The 6,657-nt window shown below is 32.3% G+C and overlaps 1 long non-coding RNA gene across 1 annotated transcript; it reads right to left on the bottom strand.

Moving 5' to 3' along the window:
• Positions 1 to 4,485: 4,485 nt before the first annotated feature.
• Positions 4,486 to 4,872, bottom strand: LOC128293956 (uncharacterized). The gene is made up of 2 exons (XR_008284116.1): positions 4,748 to 4,872; positions 4,486 to 4,581 (listed from the first exon to the last, which is right to left on the bottom strand). It is a non-coding gene; the product is annotated as an uncharacterized LOC128293956 (long non-coding RNA).
• Positions 4,873 to 6,657: the final 1,785 nt, after the last annotated feature.

Raw genomic sequence — 6,657 nt, 5'->3', positions numbered from 1 at the left:
AATGAGTCTAGTTTTATTAGAAACAAACTAGAACATCATTTGAATTCTGTAAAAGGAGATAACTAATTTTTAGTGAAGAAGGGTCAGAACTGTCAGACAGCAGAACAGGGGTGACTTTAATGAATAAACTGTACTAATTGGCTAAACCAAAAATTTTGAAAATTTTATGATAAGAATACATGTGAGTCTAGTTTCAGTAAAAATTAACGGATCTTAATTTCGAGTTCTGTAGCTTAATATATAAATAATTTAGTGACTATGACGCAAATGGACAGTTTTGAATGTACATATAAGTAAATAGTGAAATTATTGATAATGTTACTTGTTGTATGTTATATAAATTAAGGATGTGGAATGGAGAGGAGGAGGAGGAAAATATGTATGAATATTCATCTAGCATGGCTAATTTGCATGTTTTAGGCTCAGGGACTAAATTGAATAAAAGTAAAATTTTATGGGCAATTTTGTAAAAATGTCAGAAATGACTAAATTGCATGAAATAGATTATTTTATTATTTAAATTACAAAAATTTAACAAAATTATCAATTTAGTTCAAGATCGGGGGAAAACATGTTTTAGGGATTAAATTGAAAAGTGTCGAAATTATGGAAAATTTTGATATTTTATAGAATTCATGGACTGTTATCATTATATATGAGAATAATAGTTGGAAATAAGGATTAAATTGCAAGAATTTTACTTTCCGTCCCTAAGGATGAAATCGTCATTAATTAAAGTTTAGGGGCAAAATGGTAATTTTGCCTAGAGCATTAATTAAATGTATTAGAATATGAAATGAATGAAAATGATGATCAAATTTATTTATAAAGATCCGGACGACACAAATACGAGACTTGATCATGGAAAAGAAAATATATCGAATAATGAAATAATAAACACGAGCAATCAATGAGGTAAGTTCGTGTAACTTGAATTATATTCGAAATGCTTGAGATTGTATGTTATTGATGTGAATATGATTTGAATGTTCATTGTATGAAAATTTATAAAACATTGATATATTTGATAAAATGGGAAGAAATCCGGTTGAATGAAAGGAAAATTCGATGGATTTACGAAAAGGAATTGACGGTAAAAGGATCTAGCCGGACGGGTGATCCTATCTGATATAGCCCTCCAAAGAATATGTGTAAAATGGATTTAGCCGGACGGGTAATCCGAATTAGGGTCTGAATTTAGCTTTGACTGTAATTCGGATCCAAGCTCATTAGAGTAATTGTCGTTGCGGGGATTTAGCCTCGACCGGTAATCCCGACAATACTCTATGAGTTTATATTGCGAGGATTTAGCTCGACCGTAATCCCGCAGCAAGGATGAGGTTCAGGGAGTGTGCTCTCGATATGAAATGTGTAAGAACATGGTTGAAAGATACCATGGCAACTCGATATGAAATGTGTAAGACCATGGTTGAAAGATACCATGGCAACTCGATATGAAATGTGTAAGACCATGGTTGAAAGATACCATGGCAACGTGATATGAAATGAACAAGACCATGGTTGAAAGATACCATGGCAACATGACGAAAATGAGTAAGACCATAGTTGAAAGACACTATGGCATCATGTCAAAGATAAATAAGACCGTGGATGGGAGACGCCTAGCATCTGTTGAACAATTGATATTCGGGTAATATGTATCGATGACGAATGGTTATATGAAATAATTATGAAGATAGATAAACGAAATAAGTACAAGTACATGAAATATAATTTATGTTAAGTTTGATATAAGCTATTACCTAATAAATATACATAAAATATATGGAAATGATGGAGCATGAAATATTGATATAATGAAATGAATGATATATGCTTATGAAGAAAGCGGTAAGAGCATGATATGTTTCATGACATGTACATATATGATTATTTTGATATGTTGATACAAGGAAATTATGTAATTGAGACTATTATTAAACTCAAGTACGATATGTCGAGAAAATAGATATATCAGTGTTGAATTTATATGAGATATGTGCAAGTATACTAACAATGTTGCTGTTTGATGCTTATACAACTGTCAAACTGTTGATTGAATGGTAATATATTTATTTATATGATGCATTGAATCGGTAAGTATTTAAATTTTTTTTAGTGATCTGTAAATGGTAGTAATGCTCCGAAACCCTGTTCTGGCAGCGGATACGGGTTAGGGGTGTTACACATCAAAAGTGGCCCAAAAGGCCCACACGGTCTGCATGATACAGCCTACCCATACGACCTGTATAAACACACACGGTCCACCACATGGCCTAGCACATGGTTGTGTGGTTGCTGGGCAATTTCAAAAACAACCCATGTTTAGTGAATTTCTCAAATTTCGAGCGACAACTAAGATTTAAACACAAGATTAAAGGTAAGTTGACCCTTACCGTTGAACTAACAGGCTCATTCGGGCATAATTTGCATAGAAATAAGATTTAAGTCAAAAGACCAGGGATACGAATTGAGCTAAAAATTAACAAAATTTCAAAAGATAGGATTTGAACTTAAGACCTCCCACACACATACAGAACACCTATCCACTGAACCAAATAAAATTATTTGTTATAATTTCCACAACCTTAATCCAAAATAGAGCATGACCTTTCTTGGTTTCACTAACCTAGTTTCTTCTCACCTGATTTTTGCGATGTGACAACTCTTCTCTCTTTAAAAGAATTTCACCATCGAAATTTTTGTTGTCACATATTCCACTTAACCATAAAATCTGAAATTCCTTATTCTGAACTGACCATCAAGCTATCGCTGCGCAACTCTAATTTATACGCAATCCAGACAATGTTTCTAATGGAATTACTATTCATTAACATGCTTTATCTCACGGAGCTGTCTATCGAAAGTATCGCTAGCGGTTCCACAACCACAAAGTCAGAAATTCTAATGATAGATAAACACTTAAATGCAACCAAATACTTAATCAAAGCAAAATACAATTGACATGGATCACAGTTGTACTTTCATTGCTATCAGATATGTTTCGACCCTCTCAACGCCTAGTTGCACAAATCAATCTCCGATTACCTTTCTAAGTCAAAACTTGCAATTGACTAATAAAATATCGTGAAACATCCCTGACACGATGCTCATCAGATCCAGATCTAAAACACACTCCCATTTTCCTACAACACACATCTAGATGACGCTTATCTCAAAAAGCATGATTTGAAACCTAACATATGCTCACAACTGCCTCAATTTGCTGATGCCTAATTATTCTGACTCGTTTCCTAAATTACAAATTCTAGTCAACAAGATTAGAGCTCTTTTTATTTTGTACTTATTTATTTCATTTCTTCGCTCCCTAATTGATTAATCTCTTTCGCTAACTCGGTCTCATTCGATCGAAGTTGCTCAATCACAAACCCTCGATTCACAGATACAGATTGGTCTTTAGTGGCCCTTTAAAGATTTCTAAACAAATTTTGGGACACAGCATCATCTCCAGCTTTTCGATTACCACCCTTAGAAATGGGTGTCTCCTCATAATAGCTAATTTCCAAATTAGACATACTACCCCGAGAAAAGGAGTCGGTGTGAGTCACTTAACAATGTCCATCACGTCCTTGCATATTGTGCCCAGAGGTACCACGTAATCTTATTTTACTAATATTCAATTCAAAAATCTAAAGTTTAACTTAGAATCCTAAGTCATATGTTTAGCAGAAGTGCTTAATTATCTTAAAGTAGAAAATATTTTATTCGATAATCTCCAATGTTCTTCAAGCTATCTAAAGCAGCTAAAGTGCAAATAACCAAAGTATAAGTAACTTGCTTGGATTGGCGTCGGAGTCTCAAATTTACATTTTTAGAAATTTAGTAAATTTTGTGCAAACTCACCCATATTAGATTTCCAAAAATTTCTTAAAAATTAGAAATTTCAAAACATATTATGGATAAAAATTTTAACCCCAAAAACCACAGCCCAAGTTTTGCAACTTGAATCTAATACCACTAAATGTAACACCCCAAACCCGACCTAGAAGTTATAACCGGATGTTGAGGAATTACATTAATTTGATTAAAAGCCTTTGTTTTGATCAAACTAAAAACATGTTTCAAAAATATAAAATTTTGTCTAAACTACCAAAGATGGTTAGAAAAATAGAAGTTCAAAAATACATATTTAAAACTCAAAATTCACATTCAAAATCTCGTGCTTTGAAAGTACTTACCCATATTTGTTTTACTGAAATTTATGCTTTTCTGGGCCTACATAATACCCCGGACCCAAATTTTGAGTCATTTAATCGACCCTAATTGGGCTTTAAAATTGGCCTACATGCTACACAGCCCAAAACCTAGCCCGTGTGATCCACACTGTCTACCCACATGGTCTGCATGATTTCACACGCCCATGTGCCCACACGGCCTGTATGATTTCACACGACTTACCCACATGACCTACCCACACGATCCACCACACGGCTAGTCACTGGATAGTTTCAAAAACAACCCATGTTTAGTGAATTTTTCAAATTTCGAGTGACAACTCAGGTTACAATCACAAACTTGCGTATTTTCCTGATGCAGATACCACGACACTCTTCTGAAGCCCTAAACAAAATTAAAAAATAAACCAATTAACACCCAACATCAAACCAAAACTTGGATTCAATATCCATAACTTGATACAGTAGTTCCCCCAAAAATTGATATTCAACTTAATCGATTGGCAACCAAAAATCGAATTATGACCCTTAACAACAAATTGATCACTTACCTTAAGAAAACAGCAGATTAAAAATCGAGCCTAAATCATCGAAGAGCCATCGCTCACCCTACGTTCTTCTCTTATCGAGAACCAAAACGATCAATACTTAATTTAACAACTAACTTGGAAAGGATATTCCTCCTGACTAACTAAGGAAAATATTTATACTAAACAAATAATACTCATAACCACTTACCAATGGAAACACAACAATTGACCGTGTAGGAAAAATACAAACCGAAATTGAGACTAAAAGAAGAAAAGAACAACATCAATAGACATGAACGAATAAAGGAACCACAAAGAAAGAGAAAGATATTTTAAAAGGAAAGAAGGTCAGAGGATTTTCTTTAGAAATAATAATGAGCAAAACCAAAAAGAATGAAATTAAAGAAACAAAAGAAATCAAATGAACAATAAACAAAACAACAAAAAAATAAAATGAGCAATCAATTAATGGATTGCAAAATTGAAAGAGTGGAGAGAGAAATTGTGGGGAAGTGGACAACAATTTTAGAGATATTTTAGGGAAATTGATACTTAACCAATTCCTATCAAATTTCCAACATTTAAAATTAAATTCCAATTTTGACCACATGATTGACACAAAACAAGAGAACAAAAATATTCTCGTTTCGCACAGGCAAGGATTCAAACACAAGAACAAAGGTAAGCTGACCTTTACTGTTGAACCAATGGGCTCATTCTGACATAACTTGCACAGAAATAAGATTTAAGTCAAAAGACCAGGGATACGAATTGAACTAAAAATTAACAAAATTTCAAAAGATAAAATTTGAACTTAGGACCTCCCACACACATACAGAGCACCTATCCACTGAACCAAATAAAATTATTTGTTATAATTTCCACAACCTTAAATCCAAAATAGAGCGTGATCTCTCTTGGTTTTACTAACCCAATTTCTTCTAACCTGATTTTCGGGATGTGACAGCCCTTATACAACAATTAACTATCCAATTAACAAAGTTAAGATACCAAACTTTATTTAATATTTATACTAACTTTGTAAATATTAAATAATAATATTTACATACTCGAACATCAAAAATGAGGTTCTAAAACCGTCATTTTTGACACCACTAAAAAACGGGTTGTTACACTATTCCAATATAAGATAGGAAAAAATTGTTTTTTTAACGATTGTAATCCAAGTTTTTTGGTATATTAATAGTTGGAACGAAGTGCAAAGCGAAGGCTTTTTCAAATTCTATGGACAATTTTATCTAGTACTAAAATTAAAGGTGTAATTAAATTAATTTGAGCTCAAGTTTTAAAAAATTGAGCTTAAAGTTTAATTAAAAATTTAAGGTTTGAAACTTTTCTTAATTTTAATTGAGCTATTAGTTTGAAACTCGAACACAATTTTAAGTTGAAAAAATATTCAATTCCTATATGATTTGCACTTAATTATTTGTACTTTAAGTTGAATTAATTATTTTTAATACAAATAAAAATTGTTATAAAAAATTATTATTATAGAAAGGGATTTTCATTAGAATAAGAAGTTTGATATATATTGTTGGATTTTGTGCTACAAGTGTAATATATTCATTTTGTACACTTATATTTTTCGAATAAATTGGTTTAATAATATTCATTAATTACATTAATACCCTTTGTATATTGTCGTTAATATTTTTGCACGTAAAGCAAAATGGAAGCAAATATTGGCTCACTAGTTATCTAACGTTTAACTAATACTATGTAGTATTATATGGTCAGATTGTAATATGGAAAGACTACTTGTAGTATTAGATGAACCTAAACCTGTCCTTAGTTTAACTGGAAATGAAGAAACCAATTGAAAGACTAATATGTCGTCTATCAAATCAAATTGGGGAGATGCTTTGTCTTGAGGCTCAAAGCAGATGACTCCCAAAAGATAGAGACATAGA

The sequence above is a fragment of the Gossypium arboreum genome, chromosome 6, assembly GCF_025698485.1.
Source record: "Gossypium arboreum isolate Shixiya-1 chromosome 6, ASM2569848v2, whole genome shotgun sequence".
In the NCBI taxonomy this organism is placed as follows: Eukaryota; Viridiplantae; Streptophyta; class Magnoliopsida; order Malvales; family Malvaceae; genus Gossypium; species Gossypium arboreum.
The sequence above is the reverse complement of the archived record's forward strand: the minus strand, read 5'-3'. Positions and strand labels throughout refer to the sequence as shown.